At 37.1% G+C, this 13020-nt stretch overlaps 1 protein-coding gene across 1 annotated transcript in view; it reads left to right on the top strand.

Annotated features, from left to right (window-relative positions):
• Window positions 1-13020, top strand: part of LOC133532766 (oxysterol-binding protein-related protein 8) — a 99859-nt gene that overhangs the window by 14855 nt on the left and 71984 nt on the right. The window lies entirely within an intron of this gene.

Consider the following 13020-nt stretch of genomic DNA (forward strand, 5'->3'; position numbering starts at 1 on the left):
GCGCTAAACTAATGGCCTATATTAACAAACCTTCATCTGTAGTTCACTTTACGTTATCGATACCTACCCGATATTTTAATTACATTAAAATTTAAAACATCTGAGAAACAAAGGAATTTGAATTGACCTCTTCTTCTTCTTCCTCGCGTTGTCCCGGCATTTTGCCACGGCTCATGGGAGCCTGGGGTCCGCTTGGCAACTAATCCCGAGAATTGGCGTAGGCACTAATTTTTACGAAAGCGACTGCCATCGGACCTTCTAACCCAGAGGGTAAACTAAGCCTTATTGGGATCAGTCCGGTTTCCTCACGATGTTTTCCTTCACCGAAAAGCGACTGGTAAATATCAAATGATATTTCGTATTCGTTTCATAAACCCACACTCGTATTTTAATGCACTTCATTATGTAGCAGTCACATAAACTACTGTTACTAGCCGACGTTCCAAAAATATATTTACACGACCTTATTCTCAGTGGCTTAGAGGCACGTAAATATATTCTTGGAACGTTGGCTAGTATAGGTGTTTGTCAACGACTGTACAAGAGGAAGCGACGTTTTTAATAATAATAAAAAATGTGTTTAATCGACATTTTTTGTATTGCCTTCGACGACAAATATATGTTACCGGTTTGCACCTTACTCCTAGTCGTTTGTAATAAAAATAAGACAAAAAATGTAAACATCGTCGATTATCCTCCTGTAGGCAGCGATGGAAAATATAATAGACAAAGCTCTCAGTAAAATTTTGATTTCTAAAAACGGTCCATATGACACAGACTTTTATTTAAAGTCCGTTAATTTCAAGGGTGCATTCCGTAGCTTAAATTAAGTAACTTTATCAAAGAAACCGGTATTCTAATGAACTCCATTTTGGAGATTATCATTTTTTTTTTCTGATAAGACCCCTACAAGCCTTATGGCCTGTTTACGCATTTGCTACTAAGTAGGTACTATGTCGGACGATCTATATTCGGAATGTCATTGAAATTCAGGTTTCTTAACGGATTTTAAAAAACCGGACAAGTGCGAGTCGGACTCGCGCATGAAAACGGCAAAAAAATTACGTTGGTTGTATGGGAGGCCCCAAAATTTTTTTTTCTGTTTTTTAGTATTTGTTGATATAGCGGTAACAGAAATAAAATATCACGGTTCATGAGATACAGCCTGGTGACAGACGGACGGACTGCGGAGTCTGAGTAATAGGTTCCCGTTTTACCCTTTGGGTACCGAACCCTAAAAACACCGTGGACCTATAATATACTAGTTTCTTGCCTGTAGGCCTAAATTAAGTTTTGACTGTGACAATTTGGGAGAGCAGTATATAGTTATCAAAATATAAGTCGACAGGTCAAGATCTAGAGGTTAATATGCCACGGAAGATAAGATTTTTCACTGTATGTAACGTAGTTGTCTTTTTATCGCTCTGATGACCAATTTGAGGAAATTAATCGGTATTCTTTTTACACTTTTTAACCTTTCATACTCGAATGTGTGTGATGGGTATGTTCGCACAGGCACGCACTGATGGCTTTCATGCCGTCAGAAGAAAGAGAATAGCGTCACTGCTTAACTAGCTGCTGAATAGCGTACTCTGACGCGGCAGCTTCACCATCCTGAGCATGTTCGCTGAGCGCTTGGACTGCCCCAGGACAAAATACTGGGTAGAAATCATCACTGGCCAAACAAAGTAATGATGTCTACCTAGTGCCGCTAATAATTATTTAATTTATCTGTATAAAGCGGTGGTGGCCGAGTGGATATGACGTTCGACTTTCAATCCGGAGGTCGCGGGTTCAAATCCTGGCTCGTACCAATGAGTTTTTCGGAACTTATGTACGAAATATCATTTGATGTTTACCACCAGCTTTTCGGTGAAGGAAAACATCGTGAGGAAACCTGCATACATCTGCGAAAGAAATTCAAAGGTGTATGTGAAGTCCCCAATCCGCATTGGGCTAGCGTGGGGACTATAGCCCGAGCCCTCTCGCGCATGAGAGGAGGCCTGTGCCCAGCAGTGGGACGTATATAGGCTGAATTATTATTATATATTTTTTATCTGTATAATAATTAATTATGTTTGTAGCTTTGTAATTTGTGTTTGAATTATTTAATGTATTTTTAATCATTATTATTTTTATACCTTAATTTTATTAAATTAATCGGCAACGCAAGCCTTCAAGTTGGACTTAGAATGAATCGAATCAAAACTCAAGTGATGACTAATAGCAAGAAACGTAGTACGGTTGCGGTAGACGGGCAGACTATACACTATGTTGACGAGTATATTTACTTGGGCCAGTTAGTCTCTTTCAGCAACTTATATTGGTATAGAAAAGATTAATCATTTAAAATATGTAACTACTTACCCCATTATTCATAAACGTGTACTAAAGTTACGATGCCGCTAATAATCGTTTGTCCCTTTCCATCATACCAATACGTCATAAATCCTTCGAATGGATGACCGCCGCTTGCCTAAAGCTGTGCTCTACTCTGAGTTGGCGGTGGGTAAGCGGAAGCACGGTGGTCAGCACCTGCGTTACTAGGACGTGCTCAAACGGCATCTGAGCGCTTGCGCCATCGACTTGGAGGAGCTTGCTGGAAGGAGGTCTTCCTGGCGTTCTACCATCCATAACGGTGTCAAAACATTCGAAGATAACCGCCTCACTAGCCTAGACATAAAACGCCAGTTACGGTAAGAGGGACCTAAGCCCTCCTACGTGTACACGTTCAACGCAGCTGGCCAACTTTATTGTCACGCGTGCAATAGAGTGTTTTAGAGCAAGTTCGGCCTGGCCAACCACATTAGGGCTCATGCTAGACAACGTCCATAATGTGTTTATTTAGGGTCGCCGTCATCGAAAACGATGAGGAGGACTATATATATACACGTCATAAAGGGACAAACGATTATTAGCGGCATCGTAACTTTAGTACACGTTTATAAATAAGGGGGTTTGTATTTAATGACGTACCAAAATAAATATGTAATATACTGAAAATAGTGATTGGCCCATTTTTACAAACTATATCGCCCCGCCGATTAAGGTACAATACATAATCCATAACTTAAAAATCACGTCATAATGTCACGGCTTACAAAACCTTTTAGCAAATGAAAGCTTCAGTGTCCTCGGCTACGAGTTAATGGCGTAAGTTAATGTTTCAAAAAGATTACCATTACGCCATAAAGGCCTTTATAGTGCTGCGTGTTTCCGGAAAATGGTACGGGGGTCGAATTTCTTTTCGTTATATTGTTTTGGACCACTCTGTCACGCTTGTTTATGTAATTTTTTTTATACGACGTCGGTGGCAAACAAACATACGGCCCGCCTGATGGTAAGCAGTCTCCGTAACCTATTTACACCTGCAACTCCAGAGGGAGATGCACGTTGCCAACCGTAACACTCCGCACCCTCATTGAACTTTGGCAACCTTACCGGCAGGTACGGTTTTCTGTAAGGTGGAGGTACTTCCCCAGTTGGGCTCTGCTCTAAAAAATTATGACAGGTTGGTAGTTCTCATTCTTATATAGATTAAGAGCCCGGTAACGATTTTAGACCAAAAATGTAAAATTGATAGATTTAGTCGTTGAAATTGTACACCTTTTGTTACGTAATATCTAAATAACAAGTTTCTATTAGCACGTTTTTTCATCTTGCCTTTTAATAATGAGGTCGCAAGCGTGTGTGAGAATACTAAGTTAAAATAGATGCCCGAGCAGATAAAAGCAAACCCCACTGCTATGTAAACAAGCAATTAAAAAAGAATTAATAGTCAATATTACCTTAAATTCACAATACTGCATGATAACACTAAGTTACTGTATAAATTTGACATAACTTGTCATCAAGTTATTTATTTACCTTGATACAGAATTATTTGAAACTGCTAAAACTATCACTAGATGCTATTTGGATTACTAGTATGATAAATTAAATAATGAACTAATACAATTGAAAATAAAACCTTTTTATTAAAGTTACTAATCCTATTTATTCACCTTATCATCAACAACTAATAAATACAATAACTAATACTTTATAATTCACCAATATATTGCTGAATTAATTAATAATTTAATAATTAATTCATCAAATTAATCAGGTACATAAACATTAAAATAATCATTAACATAGTATTTACTTAACTTTCAATATTCCTGTGGCGACGATTAACTCAGTGCTGCAGCGCAAAGCAGAATGACAATGAGAATGATCCAAATGAATCGGGTCTGACCCTTTTATATCCACTGCTAACCAGCCACTCGCAACTGGTTGATCATGCCATTTGTCGTTCGAGAAGTTACGTCACAAACGTATCTTCTCATGTACCTTATCTATTTATCGAATAATGCAGAATAAAATGATCACAACATCTTTTCAATAAACTTCGTTATACATAATTACTAATAAGTAATATTAATACATAATATAATCACTTTAAAATAGTTTACAAATCTTATGAGTAGGTTAACTGCTGTCTCAAAGTTACCACTATCCATGTTTCTCTAAACAACCGTGGCTTCGTATCGTACCCACATAAATCATAAATTGTGTAAACTTCACGGGATATTGAGTTTAATGTTTAAATAGTGAATATTGATCAACATTGAACATCAAAGAGAAACAGGTCAGTTCCATACATAATACAATTTATAAAATAAATAATAATCTGACACGTGCGTCCCCGGTAATAAGTGACGAGAAGGGACAGTTTTTAAAAATTAAAAAAAGTTAATTATATTATATTTTTAAATAGTAAATTATACAAAATGATGTATAAGAACAGTTTTAGCAAATGTTGTAGATTGTTTAAGTATCAAAATTACGTTGAAATTTAGTCGATTTTCAGAGAAATTGACACTTGTTTTGAAATATTTTTTGGAGAAATTTGATTTCGTCTAACTTTCATGTACACTATTTCAAATTTATAATAACAAAAATGTAGTTTATTAAAGTTAAAGTACAGGATATGTGTAATACAAAATTACCATTTTTAGCAGTGCAAACTTTACGAAATTTGCAAATAAGCTGCGCTGCTGCACTGCTTTACGCGCGTTTACCTAAACTTCCATAAGAAAAACAAACATTACTAATTAAGTGAATCTGTTTTCAAAAAAATTGTTTTATTAAAATGAAAGATAACAAGATGTGCTAATAGAAACCAATACTTGTTATTTCTAATAGTTAACAAAAGGTGTACAATTTCATCGACTAAATCTATGACATTTTTGCGACTAAAATCGATAACGGCCTCTTAACGCAAGTGTGCATTTCCCATACACGAGGGCTGCTCCGAAAGTTGTTGGTTGCTCCGGCTCTACTGATGCGATTGCAATATTATTTATACCATCGTGAGCGATCTTTCTGTACTTATTCAGGTGGTGTAAATCCTTTTTTAGAAAACGCTTATGTTTTTTACACTTCGGCGCTTAGAGGATTTAAAAACTGGAGACGTCTTGTCTGTAATTTTCTGTACAAAACAGTCTGCCGATTTTTGCGGGGGAGGGGCACGTCACGTAACATACAAATAGCCATGTCAGATAAACGTCAGTCCATACAATACATATGACCATTGGCCGAGCTTTTCGACGGAGGGGTAAGCTCTTAAAGGCGACTCCAGTTGTTAAATCCTCCAAGCTTCGACGTAGCCTAACTACAGTCAATGATGATCAGCCGGCCTAGGCAAGCTATCGCTACGACAAAGAAAAGCTTTGTGTCTCTATCACTCTTCCATAGTGCGACAGCGACAGAAGTGTAAGCGATTTGCACGTTGGCTACGCGGCCAGTAATTGAGGTTCCATTTGTGTTATCATTTCATAAACAGTATTTGTATTTTCAAAGACCTAGTCTACGAGTAGTCTAGGAGGATTTGAAGCCGGGACCATCGGTTTCACAGGCAGGGTCACTACCGACTAGGCCAGATAGGTCGTCAAAGTAGTATTTTATTTTATTTTATGGAGGATAGGCAGGTGTTTGACCACTACCACACCTGATGGTAAGTGATGATGCGGTCTACGGTGGAGCACGCTTACCTATGAGATACCTATTTACTCTAGCCTTGAAGAGATTCAGATTGTACTCAAGCGGAAACACAGACTCGGGCAGGGCATTCCACTCCTTGGCAGTTCGCATAAGGAATGTTGAAGCGAAACGCTTCGTGCGTATTTGTGGAATACCTACCATGAAGCGGTGCCGGAGTGCCGATTGTGTGGTAGTCCGATGGTGAAATGGGGACGGAGGAATAAGGTTGTGCAATTCCTCAGCACACTCTCCGAAATGTATCCTATAAAAGATCGTTAGGCTGGCAACTTTGCGACGATGCTCCAGACTTTGAAGTCGAGCATTCGTCAGATCGTCGTCATTATCATAATTCCTTCAAAAATTAGATCATGATTCCTTCAAAAATTTTACAGATACATAGACAAATTCTTTATTCATACCCACAACATACATGGTATTGACATCAGAACATAAGTTTTTTTACATAATATCATGTTACATGGAATTTAGTAATTAATTACTTAGAATTTGGAATAAGCGCGCACAGCGCCCGCGTCAAGACCGTGCGGATTATCGGGATCACCGGATTAGCGAGGGTTTGTATTCTCAATTGGTACCTACAACCTCAGTACCTTGAAAAAAAACCTCGCCCTTCCTTAATAAGTTTGTTTTCACCTTTTAGAATTTCAAGGCTGTACAATTTGTTTATTGTGTATGTTAGAAAAAAAAATATCTCAGGTTTTACTATATTTAATGTGTCACTTTATCTTTCGCACAATTGTACGATAAAGAAATATGGCGATATCGTATTTCCGGTGATAAGGCATTTATTAAATGACTCATTGTTTACATTTTATGCGTACAATCGCCATCAGATATATGGTAGCGGCCAAGGTGCTCAAAACTATCTCAACATGCACTTATGTCTTGATAATAGAGGCTTTGTTCTGATATTTAGATTGAAATTCTTTTCGCCGTCTTGTTTTGGACCACTCTGTCACTTTTGTATTTATGTATTTTATCAAATAAATTTCAAACGTGTCATTGAGGTAGACGGACAGATCCTGCGCTATGCCGACGAGTATACACAGTGTTTTTTTGATTTCCGTTAATTTCAACGGTGCACCCCTGAGCTTAAATTAAGTAACTTTCTCAAAGACACCGGTATTCTAATTAACTCCATTTGGGAGATAATCAATATTCAATTTTTATCTTATAAGGTCCTTACGAGCGTGTACACTTGCCTTAGGGCCTGTTTACATATTGATTAGTGTTTAGTATGAGATAACACATTTGCTACTAACCGTAAATATTATTTCGGACGATTGATGTTCAAAATGACAGTGATATGTCACAGTTTTCAATTATTTGGTTGAGTTAAATGTAATGCCCGTGTTACCACAACGCTATATGCAACATTTGATTACTTTTTATAAACATAATAACAATTAAAAAAAATCAAAAAAAGTTTTTTTTTTTCATTAACTATGCCATTTAGTTTCCCCTGACGTTCTTACTGATACCCCGAAGTTAACGGAATTCAATAAAAACACGGTGTATATATAAATAGTCTCTTTCAACCAAAGACAGGACAAAGAAGTGGAAAGACGGATCCAAAACGCTTGGAAGAGCTATTAGTCTCTCGAGGAGCTACTGAAGGGAGACCTTCCAGCTCTTAAGCGGAGGCTCGTCGACATGTGCATACTGCCAATCCTCACTTACGGTGCTCAAACGTGGTCCCTTACCGAGTTACAAGAGACCAAACTGAAGGTTTGCCAAATTTCATCTCATACAAAAAACTACACTCCGTAACATTTATTGGGGACAAAAACCTACTGGAAAATTTTCTGTCAAAAAAAACCCTCCGGCGATTTCCAGACCGATACGACCCTCGCTTATTTTTACAAGCTTTTTAACTTACAATGTACCTATGTATGTTCATACGGGTCAAATCTTGCAAGTTACATTTGACCCACTACCCGACATACAATGAAGTTGAAAATTTGCATACATATGTAAGTCGGGTGACTTATGACTATGCAATATTATGGTACCATCAAGCTGATCTGATGATGGAGACAGGAGGTAGCCACAGGAACTCTGCGATAAAACAAAGCAACCTAATTTTTCTTTGGGGTTTTTAGAATTGTTTTGATGAGTATTAGTTGCCTGTGGAAAAAAAGTACAGTCAGCGTTAAAAGTTTTTACCAAAAAAAAAATGAAATTTTTGCCAAAAACTTGTTACAAGCTTTTATTTAACTTGCAATGTACCTCTGTATATTTGTACGGGTCAAATCTTGCAAGTTAAATTTGACCCACTTCTCGACTTTGCACACATATGTAAGTCGGGTGACAATGCAATATTATAGTACCATCCAGCTGATCTGATGATGGAGATAGCAGGTGTCCATAGGAACTCTGTGATAAAACAACGCAATCTGGTGTTTTGGGTTTTTAGAATTATCTCGATGAGCATTAGTTGCCTGTGCAAAGAAAAGTACAGTCAGCGATAAAAGCTTGTACCAAGAATTATTATTTTTTTACCAAAAACTTATAATTGGATATATACAGGGTGTTTAGTCATCTGCAATCATTTACGGAGTGAATACATAGGTCATACTAAACAAATTTTACTATGGGGCCAACTCTGAAATCGCGAAAAAATGTGTTTCATACATTTTGGCTGTCTGACCTTGACATTTTCTATGGGAGAGTAAAAAAAATATGGTATCTTTTTTTTAATACTACGTCGGTGGCAAACAAGCATACGGCCCGCCTGATGGTAAGCAGTCTCCGTAGCCTATGTACGCCTGCGACTCCAGAGAAGTTACATGCGCGTTGCCGACCCTAAACCGACCCCCCGCTCGCTGAGCTCTGGCAACCTTACTCACCGGCAGGAACACAACACTATGAGTAGGGTCTAGTGTTATTTAGCTGCTGTTTTCTGTAAGGTGGAGGTGCTTCCCCAGCTGGGCTCAGCTCTAGATCTGGAATGACATCCAATGGCTGTGCCCTACCACACAAAGCGAGATGACATTCATAATGCCCAGACCTCTCTTTTGGACGTAGTTTAAGGACGTACCCGGGTCCCAATCTGAAGCTACATAAAGTAGTTACAGGACTAGATTTACCTTATCGTATTGTACAAAGTTTCAGAGCAATCTAGCTAGTTGTTTTTTTTTTTTTTTTTTTTTTAGAAACCAAACAGTCGTATAAACATATCAACAATGCAATACAAACGATGTACCACAACAAAAGGATAATACAACAAAAAGGACTGGAGGTTCATAAATTATGTTAACTGAAATAAATATAGTTATATAGCTAATGCACATTTTTGAATCCGATAGAAAAAATAACTGATATCTGTACCCCTAGTGTAAATATTTTCGACAGCGAAACGTGACGTACGCGTTTGCGTTAAGTGTCATTTTGTATGAGATTTTTGACTTTCCAAAACGTCCGCTTGGCGCGCTGTTCAAAAACCCATACAAAATGAGACTTAACGCAAACGCGTACGTCACGTTTCGCTATCGACTAAATTTACACTAGGGGTACTGTACTTATATATTAAAACAACTTACGTTTAACTATATTTTTTAGACTAGCCAACGAATTTTGAAAACAATCTACTTCGAATAGATGTTTATTATAGTAACTAGGAACTCGTCTGAAAAAGGTATGCCTGGAATAGTTTTTGACCGAAAAACTACATTTCAAAATGAGAGCGTGACTACGATTGTATGGAGAACCAAACTTGCTGGGGACTCAAGTTAGTGTCCCAAATTGAGTCCGCAGCAAGCACATATACGGGTATTGTTTTCTTGTCGGCGGTAGGACGGGCGCCTTAAGTAAGTAAAGTGGATAAATATGTAAAGTTAAGCCGGCCTACTCCGGCGCACGGCATGGCGTATTATGTACTGCTGTGCATCTTCATACTCGTGCTAATATCAAGTATATTACGGACATAAGATCTGAAAATCACTTTAGTACGAGCCGGAGTTCCAAGTCGAACATGCGACCACCGGTTTTAGTTAGTGATGCCCCGAATAGTGGTTTCGGCCGCATACCGAATCCGTCCTCTCTCTCTTCCGAAGCGCCACATATTCGGCATAATATGCGATGCGAACATTTTGAGTAGCATTAATTATGAAAACTTTTCGCCAACTAATCATAACGTTTGCTAAGATTTCTATTTTGTTGCTCAGAATCAGTGTATGTGGTTAGTCAATCAAATCAGATCTATGTTAAAAATAAAAATATTTTTAATCAACAAATGCTTTGTTTTGCTATTGTAATTGTAGCACCGCTCACAATCTCTCTGCTTAGCCTTAAGGTTGACTGGTAGAGAATGCCTCGTGGCATTAAGTCCGCCTTTTTTACTATAAGATTGTTTTTGTTTTGTGCAATAAAGATTAAATAAAATAATAAATAAATAAGTGCTCAAAAAATGGGTATTCCTATTTAACAACTTTCCAAGAATACGTATCAAACATGAAATATAGTGGTTTTCGGTAATTTTTATTGTGTATTTTTTTCATTCATTTAATCATCGGTGCAACAGATATTCGGTATTCCGCCGAATAGTAGCCGACACTCGGCCGAATGCCGAATATTCGGCAAAATGGCTGAATAGGCCAAATACCGAATAGTTGCCAATATTCGTGGCATCTCTAGTTTTAGTCGCTAACTTTGCCGCTAAGTTACCAAAGATTTTTTTAATGTGAATTGCTTGCCATAAGGACGAGATTTGCTTGTATCTGTATACGAATAACCTATCAAGGCGTCCTTATGGCAGGCGACCAAGTGGGACGTTTCGGTTTTGTGCACAAACAAACAGCATTTTATGTCACATATTCTGTTGAAAAATAAAAAATGTTTTGTATTTTATGCTACTACTCGTATTTCTTTAATAGTATAATTGCTAATCGTTTTCTAATACTTGTGTAGTTTTCTCCCTAACATTTGAATAATAGATAAAGGTAAAATCCAATAATTTTATTATTATCGAACACACGGCATAATACACCGAAGAGCCACAAAAACGGGTCACATTTTACGGACATTCTATACAATGTGATTCGCTAGTGTTGCTCTTAGTTGTAAGTTCGCTAATGCTATACCTATATAGTACGCAACTGATGTCGTTATTCACATAAATACTACATCCACCAGCAGAAGCAGCTACACGGCCAAGGTATTCAAAATTCATTATTAAATTAACATAATTTTATTATTATTTTTTCGGCAAAAATCCTTTTTGGTACAAGCTTTTATCGCTGACTGTACTTTTCCCTCCACAGGCAACTCATACTCATCGAGACAATTCTAACTACCCCAAACACAATTCGTTTGCGTTGTTTTATCACACAGTTCCCATGGCCACCTCCTGCCTCCATATAATCATAATATTGCTTTGTCATCCGATCCGATTTACATATGTATACACAATTTCAGCTCAATCGGAAATCGGAAAGTGGGTCAAATTTAGCTTCCAAGATTTGGCCCACATTGATAAAATAACTAACAAGTTAAATAAAAGCTTGTAAAAATAGGTGCTGGTCAGTTGGTTATTTTGGTCAAAATCTGAGGACTTTTGAAATCGGTTAGAAAATTTAGGTTTTTACAAATAATTCTTTAATGGTGTAGAAGCTGGCTCGGAATCGGATAGCCTTCGAGATATTTATTATAGAGTTTTATCAGTGATTAAGCAACGTAGCAGGAAAATTATTTAAAAACACGTAATTTAAGGAAAATATTCGAAATAACTGTGACATTATCACGTAACAGGCAGAGTTTAAATAATAAAATACACGGTGTTTTATTTAAGTCCGTTAATTTCAAGGGAGCATTCCTGAGCTTTAAATTAAGTAACTTTCTCAAAGAAACCGGTGTTCTAATTAACTCTTTCTAATTTCGGAGATAATCGATGATATATTTTTATCTAATAAGGCCCCTACGAGCGTGTACACTTGCCTTAGGGCCTGTATACATATTGATTAGTGTTTAGTATGAGTTTATATACACGCTAGTCCTAACTATATATTCCGGACGATCGATATTCGAAATGTCATTGATATGTCATAGTTTTCAATGGTTTGGTGTCTTACAACAACTTTTTACGAAAAAAGTAAAAAAAAAAACAATTATTGTCATAATTGTGTGCTTTTTATATGTTTCTTTTAATTAAAATACCTACCTGCCTACCAGTAATTTGCTAATTGGGAATGAAGTGTTTTACTACCTAGTTTTTTTTTGCAAACCGTAAAATAGTTTAATGCTATTTTGTTTCAAGACAGTTTAAATTCGATTATATGACATCTAAATAATATAATAATTCAGCCTATATACGTCCCACTGCTGGGCTCAGGCCTCCTCTCATGTGCGAGAGGGCTCGGGCTATAGTCCCCACGCTAGCCCAATGCGGATTGGGGACTTCACATACACCTTTGAATTTTTTCGCAGATGTATGCAGGTTTCCTCACGATGTTTTCCTTCACTGAAAAGCTAGTGGTAAATATCAAATGATATTTCGTACATAACTTCCGAAAAACTCATTGGTACGAGCCTGGATTTGAACCCGCGACCTCCGGATTGAAAGTCGGACGTCATATCCACTCGGCCACCACCACATTACACCCAAACATTACATAACATCTATTTCAGTTTATATTAAAAATATATTTGTTTGTTACAGGACAATGAACCTTTTCCCTAACACCTGTGATCATAATCTTCCCTACCATTCCATGATAATGTAAATAACACGCCATCATACCATTCCACATAAAAGGCAAACGATATATTTATATGGAAACTTCTTATGATAGTTGCAATAGTAACTTTAAGTAAATAAATATATTTTCTATATTTTATAGCATTTTCCGAAAGTGCCAGTGACATATATATAAATATACGCTGTAATTTATAATCTCTTCATGTATTAAAAACCAGTGTTACATGTTTGTATTATAATTATAAAATACTTAAGCTATAATCTAGTCCGAATCTACG

This window comes from Cydia pomonella, chromosome 27 (assembly GCF_033807575.1).
Source record: "Cydia pomonella isolate Wapato2018A chromosome 27, ilCydPomo1, whole genome shotgun sequence".
NCBI lineage: Eukaryota > Metazoa > Arthropoda > Insecta > Lepidoptera > Tortricidae > Cydia > Cydia pomonella.